The sequence below is a fragment of the Scardinius erythrophthalmus genome, assembly GCF_964197995.2.
Source record: "Scardinius erythrophthalmus genome assembly, chromosome: 21".
Lineage (NCBI taxonomy): Eukaryota > Metazoa > Chordata > Actinopteri > Cypriniformes > Leuciscidae > Scardinius > Scardinius erythrophthalmus.
In genome coordinates this window covers 16,013,193-16,030,463 of record NC_138241.1, presented here as the reverse complement: position 1 = coordinate 16,030,463, position 17,271 = coordinate 16,013,193, and the positions used below count along the sequence as shown (strand labels likewise).

Genomic DNA, 17,271 nt, shown 5'->3' with positions numbered 1-17,271 from the left:
GAGGATTCCAGTCTTTGAACTGAAAATGACTAATAGGTTTCATTAAAAATTACTGTCCTGGAAAGTCTGATCTGAGATAATCTAACAGCTCCTTCTGTTACTCGTCTGAGAAACAAGAATCTGATTCTAAATAAGCTTTTCTACTTGTGCGTAAATTCACATAAATCTGAGCCTGAAAATAATCTGATCAAATGACTTTGGCAAAACCTTCGTAGGAAAACGCTTAGCTTGTGCATAATTAGGCAACAGGGCATCGTAAAAACTCCATTAGAACATGGGACCAAGTTTGACGGCTCCCAGTCAGCACTGAGGAAGAGTAGCTGGTAGTCGTTTGTCAAAGTCTGAAACTCTTTTATCATCTTTTTTTCCATTCCCTTTTCTCCTATGTACTCCTCCTCTCTTACAACTTTAAGACCACAGCCGAACTGGTTTTAAGTGAAGAGCTGGGATGTAATATTAGGAGACCCAGTTATCTATTGTAAAATCTCACATAAGCCATTAACTGAGCCAACCAATAAGTCCATTTTGGAAAGTGAATGCCAGCTCATTTCTCAACTGGCTGTCTATTACAAGAGATAATGGAGTCTCCTAAAACCCAGCTCTGCCCCACTCCACCTGGCATTTGCCATTAATGCTGCCGTACAGAAACCAGTTGGAGAAATAACTGTAATTCAGAAATAATTACGAATGGCATTCTGCAAAATTAAACCTTGCCTGCGAGAAGCGGTATAAGCAGCATATGACGGAACGAAAAATTCAACTCGCTGGCCCCTAATTCTCTCGCTTGCTCTCTCTCTCCCCCCACTCAGTTCCTCAGCAAATGAAAGAGCGTGGAGAGGTCTTGAAAAGGAACACGCGGTTCTTTAATTCGTTTCCAGTTCCAGCTTTTATTTCGCTATGCCTGTGAAGACGACCAGCCTATTGCATAAAGAAGAAATACAAAGATTTGCAGATGATTTCACATCCCTTTTGAGAAACATTCAGTTTTTGAACATCCAATACTTTATATAAAAACCAATGAGAGTAATTATTTAAGAGCCAATGTGGTGAGGCGGAGAGAAAGAAAGTGAGAGATTTCTCTATTTAGGATAAAAGGTAAATTAATGTTATTAAACAACAGTCTGTTAATCAAACTGATCTTCTATTTCACACAGCCTAATCCTGTCAAGAGAAAAATATGGAGCTACTCTGAAAGTCTATGTGCTATTTTCTCAGATTGATCTTAAAGGTGCACTCAGTCATTTTTCCCTTTATAACGGATAGTTATAGTTGAATTTTTTTATTTATTATATTAGTAACCTAATAAAAGCTTGTCAAAAATGGACTCATGGAGGCCACCATGTTGATGTCATAAGACCATCACTTCTTTCATTGGACACATTGGTCATCTGGTTTTCACGGTGCATTTTGGGACTTTTTAGGGAGCGCACGTTTCAGTTCCTTGGAAGTATTTTGCGATTGAGACAGCCCGTAAAATGGCCGACTCCCTGATCAGTGCCGACTAAATACATCTCAATCAAAAGACTGTGTACAAGTAGGCCAAATAGGCTAGACTTTTCTTTCTAGCCTATATTACAACTAAGTCAAGTATACTTAAGTATAATTTAAGTAGGTCTATACTTCTGAGAAGTATACATAAAGTCTGAGAAGTACATAAAAACCGTTGCAGCTCCTGGCTGTAAATTTAGGTAGGGCAGATTCTGGGCCTTAGCTCTAGTTTATGATAACCGACATGCCAAATAGTTACCGACCTGATGCAGACACATAGCTGCTCACTGCAGAGCAAATGGGTGGAGCTTACGTGTAGCTTCTCCTCGCTAGAGCTCCAGCGAGGAGGAGCGAATGTAATTTGGGCCTAATGGGTGGAGCTAGAATATCCAACCAAACCCTAACCCTAACTACAACTCTATCCCTCCATCATCCCATTGGAGCTCCAGAGAGGAAGAGCTGGTCGTCATTTAACTGAGTAGACTACCACTTTAGCATCTTGTTCTGGAGCGTGGTTTACACTGGTTTGTGGTTTTATTGGTCACGAGAAAATAAGTGGGGCAAGTCTGAAATCTGCCCCAATGGCTCTCTATGAGAGCATCCTGCAGTTCAATTTTTCACCACAGATTTACGTTGGAGATTTGTGGGGCGCTGTTGAGCTAGGGAGGGCTCAGAGTCAGGCTGCCCCGCTTAGGCCTAGTCCACAAGTACATGGGTATTTTTATAAACTGAGTTTTTCCTCCCTCCTTTCCTCCTCCTCCTCCTAAAAAAAAAAAAAAAAAAAAATTGTTTTGCGTCCACATAAAAAACAAAAAATTAAGCGCTGTCAAGAGCATTCCAAACCAACAGGCGACGATATAACTCTATCCGTTAAGCCATATTGGCCAATCAGAAGACTAGAAAAACGGTTATTACCGGTTCCGACATCACAAGCCCAAATCTCCGGTTTCACCGTCTACGACTACGTACACAACAGCACTGCTACCGGAGTTTCTAAAAATCTTCACCCTGGCAGGAGTTTTCAAAAAAGTTCGGTTTCAGTGACCAGAAACTGCGTTTGCGTGTGGACAAAAGGCCAAAGCGAATAGAAAAAGCTGCGGTTTTTAAAATACATTCTCTGAAAATACCGTGTTCGTGTGGACAGGGCCAATACATGCCTAACGTTACCAAATTTTAATCACTTTACGACTTAAAATGGTTTAGAAAATCTGAAAAATATTTGTTGCAGAATGCACATTTTCAATTTATTATTAGTTTAGTGTATAGAGGTCTATGTTTGGATGAATAGTTTGTCCATACAGACGAGCCGCGGCTGACTGAAAGATATTTTTTAGTTTAAAATAAGTGGGCAAACGTTATACTAATATCACACTTGAATAGGCCAAATGGCTTTTTGGTAAGGGTTTGGGCGCCAAAAAAAATTTTGTTGTGGAGCGAGACGACGTAACTTAGTAACGTTGAAAACCTGCTAACAAATTGTGTTTGGCTATAATTTAAAGTTATCATCCCTGAAAGATGTTAAATATTTCGCACACCAGCTAATAAGTTACCAGAGTTTTATTGTCAAATTAATTGATTACCGTGAACTTTGACCATGAATATGGTAAAATTGTGGAGGTATGGTATGGTAGCTGCTACGGTAATTTCCTTTAGTCCTGTTGTTTGTCATAACTTCTCTGCCTCGAGTAGTAAACCTGGGGGCGGCTCCAGGAAGGCGCGGCTGGCGGTGACGCGCTTTTCTAATTTGTTATATCCAAAGGCAGAATTCTGCCAAAGTACAACCAGTCAAAGTGCGCCATTAGGACACTTACTACCAGGTGTTCGCATGTCCCTCTCTTGCGTCTGTCGCTTACTTCAGTGCTGCTCTTTCTCCTTGTGCGCGCAGTAAATCAGATCGATCCGGTACACGGCTGATCAAACAGATCTGCCCTCCAGCTCACATCACCTGCTGTCTGCCTGCTCGCTGCTGTCGGTAAGTGCCGCTTCGTACTAACGCACTAACAGGGTAACCATAGTGTCCGGCATTAAAATGTGCTAACTTGTGCTAGTTTCCACTGTCTCCTCACTGTCAAACAAACTGAACAAAATGAAGAGATTCTAAAAGATTTTTACTCTGTTTTACGTCCAGTTTTACACCCAGTATTCATGCAGGCTATGAAGTATTATTATTCTGCAAGTGACAGGAATTATAGTAACTGTCGGAAACTAACCCATTGTAAACAACCCTAACCCATTGTAATTACTTTGAACGAATGCGCCTATATGATGACCTAAGAATTTGCTTCGATAGGCTGCTCACTAGAAAGAAAGAAAGAAAGAAAAACAGTGTTTGTGAGTATGAGTATGTAGTTTCATGATTTGATGTTTAGGTGACCACCCAATGTTCTTCAGTGTAAACTTGTCTGACCCCAAAAAAAAAAAAAAAAAAAAGCCACGAGTGCTAGAATACATATAAAAATAATGGAAAATGGCAATAATGAAATTAGTTCTGATTAAATTATGCTATTTTTGTCCATAATTTTAATTAAAAAAACTCTGTGGGTCAGTGATCAAACATATTATTAGTTTAACTTTAAAAAAAAGTAAGTTATCTGGTTGCCTTAATCTTTTAGCTCATTGAAATAAAAAAAAATTTAGGTAATACAAGGAAGGACATTAGTTTAATCAACAAAAACTCAAAATATTATGTTTTCTGAACCATATTATCTAAGTTGATTTGATAAAAGAAAAAAGTTGTGATAAATCATGAGAATTTTTGTTATAACCTTTACAGTAACATAACAATACTAAAATCATTGCTGTAACTGTTGTTTAACTGATTTGGCCGTACAGGTGATTATGATGTGCCTGACATGGTCTAGACTTTTTGCAGATAGGGTTTTTTGCCTCTGCACAAACACAGTCTATTACTCAATGTTGATCATGATAAGATTAAAATAACATTAGTGATAAGAGAAATGAGGGGTTTTGGAGGAGAGGTTGAAAACGGTTGAAGTGATGGTTCAGTGACAGAAGGAAATTATAAAATGAGGTTTTTCAGTGAATAAGACATCAGAATAACAGACCACCATCTGAGCGGTGTAATTTACCAATCACATTACAGTAACAGCAAGAGAGCATTTTAAATATTTTTTTTTAATATGGTGTTAATGACCATCTGTTGTTGTTTTTTATTCATGTTTTGAGTTTTGTATATCAGAGGCCAAGGGCAAATCTTTCACAATATCTGTTCTGCGGATACATTAACTAAAACTCAACATTCAGTTTAAGTACATCATATTTCAGAAGTATTGTTGTGTGAGTGAGGGTTTGTATGCTGTGAACTCATACAAGTTGCCACAGTTGTTTATGTGAACTATGAAACTTGAGTTTTAATGTTTGGCCACTTTATCTTGAATAAGCCAGCTCATTTAGAGCATACCACATGAAGTACATTTGTAACCGACAAAACATTTTTTACAGTGTGGACCACCTGTATTTTATCCTTTTTCATTCTCTTGTCCAACATGCTAAACTGCATATAATTCATATAATCCACAAATGTCAGTGTCTGTCTGAGTCTAAATCCAAAGCAAAATATAGCTAGAACATATACTGTAAATTGCTAGGACACATTATCTCAAGGGATCAGTTCATGTCTTAAACCCACAACCTTTACAAAAGGACAGGAATGGATTTTCGGTGTGTTTTGTTGAAGGGAGACACTCCGTGAGGGAGGAGAAGAAACGCTTATTATCAGTTTAGACAGAGGTCCTTGTCCTCTTGAGCAATGGACGAGGACTCACACTGGACATAATGATCTTATATCATTCAAAATGATGGCTACAGACTGCACTCCTTTTAAATACATTTTCATTGTATTGCCACACTAGACTATTATAGACAACCTATGCAAGAGTAAACCATTCACTATATTTACTCATAATTCTTGTAAAATCTCTTAATACTGTCTTTATGAAAGGAACTGCCTAATGTGTAATGGCTGTGTAGCATTTTGAGATATTTCTGGTTTTTGGGTTAGCAGCAATAGGTTTTAGCTGTGGTCAAAACAAAAACATATGTGGACTGCTCTGTTGACAGGTTTGCTGGCTTGTGTAACAAGTGATAGGAGGATTAAATCGGTCTGTCTGATTAGCAACGTCAGAAATCATGCTCTGTAACTCTCTCTCTCTCCTCATTATTTGCAAGAAACGAGTCTCAATTAGGAGAACATGAATGGTGTCAGCGATTGGAGGGGTTTCAAGCGTGAAGAATGTGCATGTGTACACAAACCCAGGTGTTTATGTGCATAATTATTTGTGTGTAGGTTCGCTAAGTGTAGACGAAAGTCTCAGTTACTGGGGTGATGTGGGCCTGGATGTGCCCAATGTGAAATGAATGGAAACTTAATTATTCTGTACGTTCAAAGAAATCTCAAGTTGGCAGGAGGACCTTATTAGGATGGAGAAAAGTTCACCCAGGGACTCTGTGTGTTATGTGTAGGGGTTTCTTCGTCCTGTCCTTGGCCTTTTGTTCAGTGGTATGTGTGTCTGGACTTCAGCCAAGAGCTTTACCAGAATGGCAGTAGGAAAGTGCTAAAGTTTCACCAGCTCCCAACTGAAATATGTGACCATACTTAAAAAAAAAAAGTACAATTATTACGAGGGTGAATTAAAGTGAACTAGTGTTTGGTTGTTACAGGCTGCTGTGTGCATTTCCAAGGAAGAAGCAGGACAAAGAATGAATGACTGACTGAATGAATGAATAATTACCACGAAGAGTGAGAGTATATCAAACAACTAACGTACAATTAATACTGACAAGTAACTAAGGAACGCTCATGGCTTAAATACACAGGGAGTAATCAATAAAACGGTGAGCAGGTGTGGAACACAAATCGGTGAGGGTACGTTTACACGGGTAGCGTTTTTCGCGTACAGACCTCAACGTTGTCAAAACGATCCCCTGTTCACACGGATCCACGGATATGACTAAAAACACTATAAGGCTGCCAGGCCAGTAGTTGGCGATCACAATTTTTTTCACAAATTTGCATTTTTTGTGGTTTCCACAGAGACAATAACGGTATCTTTTTCAAAAACGTGCACTCTGAAACACGTTTTCAAAAGATTGCATTTTCAGGCCCCCGATTCGACGTTGTTGTGTAAATGAACGACCAAAATTAAGCAGAAAAATTAAGTTCTGTTCTAGGGTTCCCATTTTCATAAAAAGCCTGAAAATATCGGAGAGTTTTAAAATAGTGCCAGGAAACATTCTAGAAATCAATAACAGTCACAAAACCAATAGGACAATAATGGACATTTCTGCAGTGAATATAATGTCTAAATAATTTATAAACTCTGCTGTTTCATCTAAATTTGTTCTTTGCGAGTGAATTCCCTTGTAAATTTAGATATATATATTTTTTTGTTTGTGTGTAATTCTCATCCAGTTTTTACATCTGGAATAGTCATTGAAATTCATGGTCAGAAAGTGTGGCAAGCCTGTGTTTTGCATTCTCACACTCCCCCATCTCGCTCTATCCCTTCCTGTCTGCTGTGCGTTATTAAAAAAGATGAAGAATGCTTTAACCTGTTAAGTGTCACGGGCCCACCGGTGGGCCCAAATTCATTACATATTTAAAACAGTAATATCCTATACTAAACCTAAACTAATCTTGACAAACTATATATCATTTGAAAGCTTACAATCTCTAGTTTTCATATTTGGTGACTGATTTTCAAAATAAATTACAGAGGAGCCGTAATTTATCAATTTGCAACAAGACTATTTTCATATTCCTAAGGCGTGTTCAGACCTTTATTTTGAAATAGCAATGAACATTTTTATGTGATTCTTAGAGGTTGAATTCATATCAAAATCTGCCAAACTTCCCATATTACTTCTGAATAGAATGTCTACTTCATAAATTGTATGAAAATTGTGGAAATAATGGTTCAGATGATCACTCAAACCACATATGGAAATGGAGGCGTCCTTATATGGGCAGTAATGGAGTCTAGTTGTCACCTAGTGAAAATGTTTGGTACTGCGCCCAAACAAAATCTTACTGAAAGCTCATTTTTTGAGATATCAACCTAAATTTTGAAACACAACTTGTTCAGATTTTTGACTTTGATTTTTTGCAGTTTTAGAGTCACCCAGGTTTTAAAAATATATATTTTATATAAAATATGAATAATTAAATTTTTTACATTTTACATTTCCATAAACTCAAACTTCTATAACTTTTTTTATGTTTAACTTTCTTAATTTATTTCACTTCTACAAAAATCTGCCAAATGTCTTCTTTAAAACAAGACCAATTGTATGTCTATACTCCAAAGCATTCTTTAATTACAACCATTTAAGTTCGAAATGTGCATTTTCATGTCTACTCAAAAAAAGGGGGGTGACAGTTAACAGTAGGGATGCACCGATGCATCGGCTGAACATCGGTAACGGCCGATATTTGCCTCGTTAACTGCCATCGGCCATCGGGAAATAAAAATGACATTCGCCGATGTCACATGGGCGTCAGTTTGGTTTGATATGCTGGGGACAGAGACGCATTCGGAAGTGCATTTTCAGAAGTGCTGGGTACAATGACGCATTTATTTATTTATTTTTCTATGAGAAAACTCCTTTTCTCGAGAAAAGAACGACCATGGTGTGTAGCAGAAGAAGCGGCGGAGTATGCACGATCCGCGAGTGCTGAAGACGTTCTGCACGGCTTTGATGGGTGCGCAGGAGGACACAAATGGGCGGCGACCGCTTCTTCCAGTGGCGGGAGCTTTTCCCTCAGCGCCGTCAACAGATAGAGCGTTAACTGTACACACCGCCGCCGACTTGAGCTGCAAAGAAGCTCTGGCCTCCCTGTCAAGGACGCTTGTCAAAAAGTACGGGGAAGCTTGACCGCTCTGAATAGTGAGTGAGAGCGCGCGCGCGGTCGGGGCTCTCTCTCTCTCTCGCAGAAGAGCGCGTGCGCGTTTAAAATTTAATATGAACATTCACCCGTGTTTTTTCCCTCATAAATGCGAACACGAAAAATAAAATGAATATTATAATGTTTTTTTTGTTGGGTCAGACAATGATTACCAAATTTCTCTCTCATATTGCTCCTCATAACAACTGAAAAAGAACTTATAAATAAGGTTATAACTGTCAACCAGAAAGTGACATTAAAGGTTTTTTTTGTTTCATAAATTGCTTGGTCTGATTGAATTTGTGCTCATTCTAGGATAGTGTGATCAAGAGCCGAAAGACTTGTATGTTTCAGTGGCACAAAAGAAGGAATAAATAACAAAAAGAAAAAACATCGGCATCGGCATCGGCCATCGGCCAAGTTGTTATGTTAAACATCGGTATCGGTATCGGCCCAGAATTTCCCAATCGGTGCATCCCTAGTTAACAGGTTAAAATATTATACAGACTACTGATCAAAAGCTTGCTGTCAGTACATTTTGAAAAAATAATACTTTTATTTAGCATTGAAATGATCAAAAGTTACAGTAAAGACTGTTTCAAAAGATTTCTATTTCAAATAAATGCTGATCTTTTGAACTTTCCATTAATCAAACAATCGTAAGGTTTCTGGGTATATTCTTTATGGATGTGTTTTTCTCTCTGACAGAACACAATGTTGTCTCAGTAAAAGCGTTTGCACATCAGCGTCTCACCTTTACTCTTTCTGTTTACTGAGGCAGCAAGCCAGATCTCTGACCTAAAACCCGCAGATGCCCTTTAGCCTAGAGAACAGGGAACTCGGCGTATTAAAGGAAAGTTTGATGTTTTGAGTGTTTGTTTGTAGATTGTTTTTACTCATTTATGCAGTTTCATTGAGATTTTATTTACCATTTAAACACATTTAAATTAAATTTGTCTTATATTTCACTTCAGTCTCTGTCCCCATAAATCTCTGAACTAAATGAACCATTTTTGAGTGAATTCACCTGCTGGAAAAGTATGGGAAATATTAGTGTACTCAAAATTATCTGTGTAATGATTCTCTATAAAGAATTTCAGGCATTTTATGATAAATAAGCTTCTGCATTCAGAAAAATGTCCCCAGATTTCCGCAGAATTGGAGCACCTATCATTCAGAAAGTTCTACGCATATTGAACCCTTGAGCATTCGTTTCTGAAATACTTATGTATAAAAGAAATAGAAAATGTATTTTTATGCTTTCAGCTATAAACAGTTTATATTTATATTCATTTTCCCCACAAAAGCAGTGCAGTAACTGGCCATTTTCTTCTCTCTCGTACTTTCTCTTTCTTCTTGCTGTCTTTGATTAGTTTTTTTAGTATAAGTTTTTTGACTTACATGTTTTTAAATGAAATATAACAAAATATATTATACATAATCCTAATAAAATAAATGGTTTAAAAACATCTTGTTAAATAGCTGCGAGTGAAGCACTGTGTGCATTTCAAGAGCGTATAGCGAATCTGATCTGACATAGAGACACATTTATATACAGAAACATGTGAACACATGGCTCTCTTTAATTCAGTTCAAGGTTTTTTTTTTTTTTTTTTGAGTAGGGTAGGTTTAATTTTCACTACCGGGAGGTTTTGGGTGGATCTCTTTGTGTGTGCTTGAGAGGGAATGGCTTTGTGTGTTCTTTCAACGTCTGCAATTTACTGCTTTTTAACTTGGTTATCTGTATTTTTTGCCAGCTTTTCTCCTATGCTGTCTTTATAAGCAGTGTATGATGTTGTTTTGCCAGATTTTTTTCTGATATTTTTTCACGTACGCGTGCGTGCGTGCGTGTGTTCAGTACTCACTACTCATAATGGCCCTCATTTATCAAAAGTGCTTACACCAAATTTCCAGCGTACACCTGGCGTACACCCAAAACCACGGTGACTTTGAGATTTATCAATATGGACGTTGGCGTACGGCACGCTCAAATCCTACGCCAGCTCAGGAGGTGGTGTACGCACGTTTTGAGTGCGGGAATGCGCAGAAAAACAATTCCTAACACCACAAAACGCACTGGCAAACTAAAAGATATAATATATTATGACCCACTGTAAAAAAACAACAACATAGTAATTATAAACTTCAGTGTTTATTTTTGTGCAACATGGACTTCAATGTTTAATTTGTGTGAATTTACCAAAGCATTTGAATTGTAGACATATGTATTCCTTAAGTTGCGAGCCTGTGCGCTTTACCTGACGTTTCAAGCCTTGTTTATACTTTCGCCTGGCCCCGCAGCGCGAGTCTCCGCGGACTGCGTGGGGGAAGCGGAGACTTGAATATTTAGGGGCGTGTTATTCTAATGACGATCGATTTCAGCCGCGGCATTTATCAAGGGCAGGTATTGCGTACACCAGAATTTCAAAGGTACGCACAGCTTCATAAATCAGGCGATGAGAAGAGTGTAAGCATAATCTTACGCCAATATATACGCCCATTTCTACGCAAGATTGATAAATGAGGGCCAATGTGTGTGTATTAAGTTGAATGGGTTAAATGCAGTGGACAAATTCCAAGTATGGGTTACCATACTCGGCCTTCCGTAGTGAAAAAATAAATATACTAAAATGTATTTTAAATATATTTATTTCATGCTAAGTAAAGTATACTACAAATACATTAACATATTTAAATACCCTGCAATTGTGCTTTTGGTATACTTCAAGTCTGCTTAATTGGAATTTTGTATTCAATGCACTTTAGTTATCCGGAAATAATGCTGAGGTCCAACTACAGATATACTTAAAGGGTAACTAAACCCTAAACCAACTTTTTTTAGTTAATGATCTGTAAGAATGGGGCTTTATTAGTGCTGTTCATTGATTCGAGTAACTTTTTTGACATTTGGGTATAAAGTGTTTTAATTCTACAATTAAAGAATTAAATACACAGGGAGTAATCAATAAAATGGTGAGCAGGTGTGGAACACAAATCGGTGAGGGTACGTTTACACGGGTAGCGTTATGGTGTAAAAACGTCTGAATGCTGCCCTCTTCAGGTTGAACGGTGGCTACTGCAGTTGAATTTTCCTATTGGATGTTTACGGTACTACGTGATGTAAGCAGGTTGCAGCTCACCACGCCCTTGGTACGAGCTCAACCACGCCCTTGGTACGAGCTAGTGTAGATTTATCTGTATTTAGTACAGTGGTCAGGAGGGTACGTAGGTGTAGTGTTGCTGGTTGCAACAGCACTGCTGGACTGCATAGCTTTCCAGCAGACTTGGAAATTAGGCGCCAGTGGTTGCATGCACTTGGCCTGGAAGTCCGTGAGTTCCCGCCTAGAGCTCAAGTGTGCAACCTGCATTTTACATGGGATTGCTTCTCCAAAAGCCTGGCAAGCCAGACCTACATCAAGATGTTAGGTCTGGCAACTCACCATAGACACGGCTCAATCCGAGGGGCGGGATAAACGGTGGTCTTTCAAATTCCCTCGGCACGCAATAGGACAGCGCTTCAACCTACCAGAGCGTTTTCCCAACAGCGGAGTTAACGATTTAGTTGATCGATTCAACTTTTGCCATATCTGGCCGGCAAAACTACGAACACATCTTCCTTTTTTTAAGAATGACTTAAGTGCCGTTCTTTGTTCTTTTCTCAAAGAAAAGCTTAACTCCAAGTCCTCCAGAGCCGCGACCAAAGCCGATTCGAAATTTCTTTGCCGTTCATCAGCCGTTCTTTGTTTTCAAGTAGCAGGGAATTCACACAGAACCGTCACAACTCTGTCGTCGTTGTTAAGCCCGCCCACCGACTCTATACACGATGTGATTGGCCTGACCAGAGTTTGTTTTTTCCAGCTCGAAAGTCAACGGAGATTTGCTAGACTACCCTGGAAGCAAAATAAATTTTGCTGCCGCTAGGGTGCGTCTAGATTTCTGGGCTACTTCTCCAACGCAATAGAGGTGGAAATGGGCTTCTCCACTAGCCTGACTACGTCAGACTTTGTACTTCCGCTCAATTTCATTTCGCTTCTGTACTCAGTCTGAGACAGCGTAATAGCTTTCCGTTTTCCTCCGGCCTGAAAACAGCCGGCCAATCAACGAACAGAGGGCGGGCTGAGAGCCGTGACGTAGACGCTGATTGTACCGTGGATGCGTAGATTTACTTCACATAATCTGCAAAAGTCGTTCACAGCCATGTCCACTCCGGTATTTCGCTCGATAGTTTTGTTTTCGCATCATACATGTGTTTACAGTGGAAGTTAGATGCGGCTGAGCATGCGCATAACGCACACCATAACCAAACGTTATGTGATTGGCTTACGGGTAACCAATGATTTTAAACTTCAGACAAGCGCCCCCCCGCAAGAAAGAAAACGCTTTTCAATTATGCCATGCCAGACTTTGTCTACGAAGCAAAGCGAAATAGCAGAGTTTGGTATTACCAGGCTACTTCTCCACACAGCTCGCGCTGAAAAGCGACGCAGTGCCAAACGCTGCTCCTCCTGCATCGACTCCACCAAGGCAGTGGAGTCTTGATGTGAGTGATCATATATATTTTAATCACAATTTATGGTTAGGCTAAAGTTAATCCTCAGGGTCGACAACGCGCCGGCGCATTTTGCTGGATTTTTTCACATAGTGGCAAAATATGAATATGCCTACAGATGCTTATTGACATCAACTCGATAAAACTCATCAGATGCATGTACTTTACGTTGTCTTGCGACCCTGTGTGAGTCACACTCCATTTTAGAGTCTTGACAGCAGCCCCGCCCTCGGTTCGTCCCCTCTATCTCCGCTGGGGTCTGCCCACTTTTCTAGCATTTTTCAAATATTGCCAGTGGGTGGAGTCAGGCTCTGACCAGGGGTTTAGTTACCCTTTAAGTATATTTGATTGTGCTAAAGTGAAACTACTATACTTTAGGTAGTACACTTTACACATATTGCATTTAAATTATACAGTGATCATACTATCCTTACTAATAGTGATATTAAACACATTTTGGGCCTAATGTTAAGAAATATGCATTGTGCAATAAAGAAGAACTCCAAATAAAGTTTAATTATAAAATTTATATCAGTAAGTCTCAAGTAATATGTCAGTAAATATATCAATGGGTTTGTAGTATAGTTTAGTTAGTATGAAATAAATGTGTTGGCCTATTTTAAATACATTTTGGCATAGGTTTTTTTTTTCACTATAGGGCACACTCTGCATCCATTGCCTTTGACATATTTGATCACCATCACGCTCTTAACTCGCTCTTAATTATGAGTTGTGCTGATGTTTATGTGCATTTTAAGTTGACTCGTAAATGCGTTCTTTCTGACATGACTTGAAAGCAAAGCACCATAACTGCCGAAGCTAAACCTTGACCCCCCATTGGCCCCAACGTCCTACCAGTGATTGAACCAGAAGTTGACACGTCAGACCGCTATGCTTGATGTATGTTTCGAACACGCCATAAAGCCAATGCCATCACACTCACCAACAATCTGTTTTGCTGTACTTTTGCTAAACAACTGAACTCACAAGAGTGCACACTATTGGCCACATTTGTCAGAAGAAAACTTTTAGCGTCTAAACTCATTGCATCTAAAGACACAACTCACCATGCATTTCAACCTGAGAATGATGAAATAATGTTTTAGATGATGCTATGTAATTTTTTTTTTAGATCAGACTTTCTTTTTGTGCAAACTAAAGAAAATGTGAGTTATGTACTGAAGCATCTAGCTTGTTTCTGCTAACAGGTGCTGTAAGGGCAGAATTTCAAAACACAACTTTTGCAATTTGCAAATAAAACAATTTAATTTGTTAAATATTTAAGTACTACTTTTGTACTATTTTTGTTGAATCCTCTGTTGACCTGTTATGATTAAATGTACAATACAATGAATTGTATTCTACCTGTTGAGTATAAAAATGGCATGGATAAAAATTAACAGGAATTGTTGCAAAAAAAAAAAAAAAAAAAAAAAATCATAATGAACAACTAAGTTTTATAATTATGACCTTTACCTTTGCAAATATATTTCTATAGCACTTCACAATTTTCCATGGTTCCAAAGCAGCTTTACATACATATAGAAAGTAGTTACACAAGTAAATATATGTATTAGCCTATGTAATTATGACAAATAAAGAAAACAACATATGGTCACAGGGCTCGACATTAAGGCTTGTCCGCTTGTCCGGGACAAGTGGATTTTTTTTTAGGACAAGTGGAAGAGAAAATTTGTTGTCCCACTGGACAAGTTAAATTTCAAACAAAATAAAATGCCATGTTACTTCACGTTATGTGCCACTCATTACGTCTATAATTTTACAGATTTAATTTTAGCGTTTTGAGACGTCGCATCACTGCCAGATTCAAACTGTGCTTTCGCATGTTGGCTGGCGCTGAGCCAGAGTAGGACGCGTTCAGCGCTGTCATATATCACAACTAAGCAGTGTTTTCAACCTCATAATGTTTATTTTAGGTTTCAGATATTTAAATACACATAAGCACGAGTGAAACAATACATTTGGAGTTTGTAAAATACACACTGATGTCTGTGGAAGCAGCAATAACAATCTATTCAAATATAATTTGCCGACATGTGTTATTCATATCAGACAAACATAGTGGAAGTAACTATAAAGTTTACTCTATTCTTCTCAGTTCACCGGCCACGTTCTTGCATTTATTTCGGGAGAAACTGATGAATTCACGTGCTGTAAATCCGACTGACAGGACAACATTGCGGCGCCCATCTCATGTTATAGATCAAGATTATTTAAAGTTTTTAAACGACCAAACACACTCACTTACACGTATTTGAGAATCGGAATATAAGATAGGATGATTGATGACATGGTAAGCAAGTTTGTTAATATTTTGAATAAAAAAGGAAAAGCGAAATAAAAGCGACACATCTGTCATACAGTAAGTGGCTGCGGTGTATCGCGTGACGCGTCGCCATGGAAACATTAAAGGGAACGTTCGCCTTGAAAAAACTCACTCTGGGGGTGGGGGGTGGGGTGTCAGTTAGAATATTTTAAACTTACAGGTGAAAGGGTTAAAGATAAGATCAAAAATAAATATTTGTGTGTGCTGTAAAGTGGTTAGAAAAAAAAAATCGGAATTGGCAGGTCAAACTCAATGAAAAACCGGAATCGGCCTAGAAAATTGTAATCGGTGCATCTCTATGTCTACAAAATTATTTTAGATATATAGTATACTTTAAGTCTAGCTAGCTTGTCTAGTTAGCTTGCAAATTCTGAGGATACCTACAAGAGTCACCACTTCCTCTGGTGATACACTGCACACCAGCGTGCAAAGTATTACTTTGTATTATGGAATCTGGAGTCTGGAGATCCTTATTTCTTGTTGAAGGGGAACTCTGTTCTTGGGACACGTTCCTTTATACTGTTTCAACTGAATTTTATTAATATTGATAGTGTTTGGATGCTTTCAATGGTTTGTTGGAATTCTGCATTAGCAAAACACACACACACAAAAAAAAATGATAAAATTATAAATCTTTACCCGGACAAGTGACTTTTGTGCATGGACAAGTAAAACATAAATTTACTTGTCCGAAGGACAAGTGCCTCAAAAAGTTAATGTCAAGCCCTGGGTCAGTTTTAAATGGTGAAAGAAAGTTTTATTACTTTAGTGTATTCCTAATACACCAAAATGCACCTATAATGAACAAATACTAGGGATGCACCGATACCACTTTTTCCAGAACGAGTACGATACCGATACTTGCATTTTTGGTACTCGCCAATACCTGTGTTTTCACTGCATTTGTAATTTTTAAATGTATTGGTAGAGAAACCAAAAGAACATAAATTATATTGGTTTAATTTGTTCATCATCGAATATGTAGTTCCTTCAGTTATTTTCATGCTTAATTAATACTGCTAAAATGCATTGTATGATGCATGTTACTTTCACTGTTCATTCTATTTCTCTATCATATTTTATCTTTCATTTAATAGCACAACACATGTTTAGAGCTGCTCCAGTGCTGTGTATTGGGCCAGTGGTTCAAATGTTTAGACACCAGTGAAATATCTATTCTTTATTCCAATTTTAAAACAACAAAAAGTACCAGCCCAATTAATGTGAATTTAAAACATTATTAAAGACAAGTAAGCAGTCAGTAATAAAATAAGTACAAATAAAATAAACAGTGTTTTTAGAGTTTTTCGGGTAGATGTACAGTATAGAAATTTGAATAAAGTAATCAAATGTGAAAAAACACTGCATATTAATTGCTGCATAGATTAAATATAGATGGATGTTTTTGTTTAAGTTACAAAAGGTAGCCTATTTAGTCAAGAGCAGTGAGTAATTTCTTGTCCTTTGTTTGATTAACATTAAACACAGCAGCAGGTTTATTAGACCTATATATCTATCTATATCTATATTATCTATATTTAATATAGATATATATCATTTTCCTCTAGAATGAATGATAGTTTTTATCAAGCTCGTATATTTAAGTTCAGTAATTTCACTTAAATTACAATTATTAGGTAATTTTCATTGCCATTTGGAATTACTGAACTTAAATATACAAGCTTGATAAAAATGATCATTCTAGAAGAAAATTTCAGATGGCACTTAGAGGCTTTTGCATCTGAACTCTTATATATTAAAACCTGCTGCCCCTTTAAGACGGAACAACGTAAAATGAATTAAAATAATTTCAATTCATGTGTCACATTTAAATCCGCAGCATAATGCGAGACCGTCAAACCGCCAGTTATGCAGTACAGTGAGAGTTGAAGCAGCAGAAAAATGTTACGGATAGTTTTATTCCATCCGCACGGACTGAAACACAAGCAGTTCTGCATGTTCACATTCTTCCACCAACGAACG

The 17,271-nt window shown here is 38.0% G+C and overlaps 1 protein-coding gene across 4 annotated transcripts in view; it reads left to right on the top strand.

Annotated features, from left to right (window-relative positions):
- Positions 1 to 3,112: 3,112 nt before the first annotated feature.
- The window catches only part of esr2b (estrogen receptor 2b), a 61,785-nt gene continuing 47,626 nt past the window's right edge, over positions 3,113 to 17,271 (top strand). For 3 of the 4 annotated variants that reach the window (XM_081350608.1, XM_081350611.1, XM_081350610.1), the window contains exon 1: positions 3,205 to 3,460. The gene's annotated coding sequence lies outside the window, so the exon portion shown is untranslated. Of the gene's footprint in view, positions 3,461 to 17,271 lie in introns of all 4 variants that reach the window. The other variant, XM_081350609.1, reaches the window with a different exon arrangement.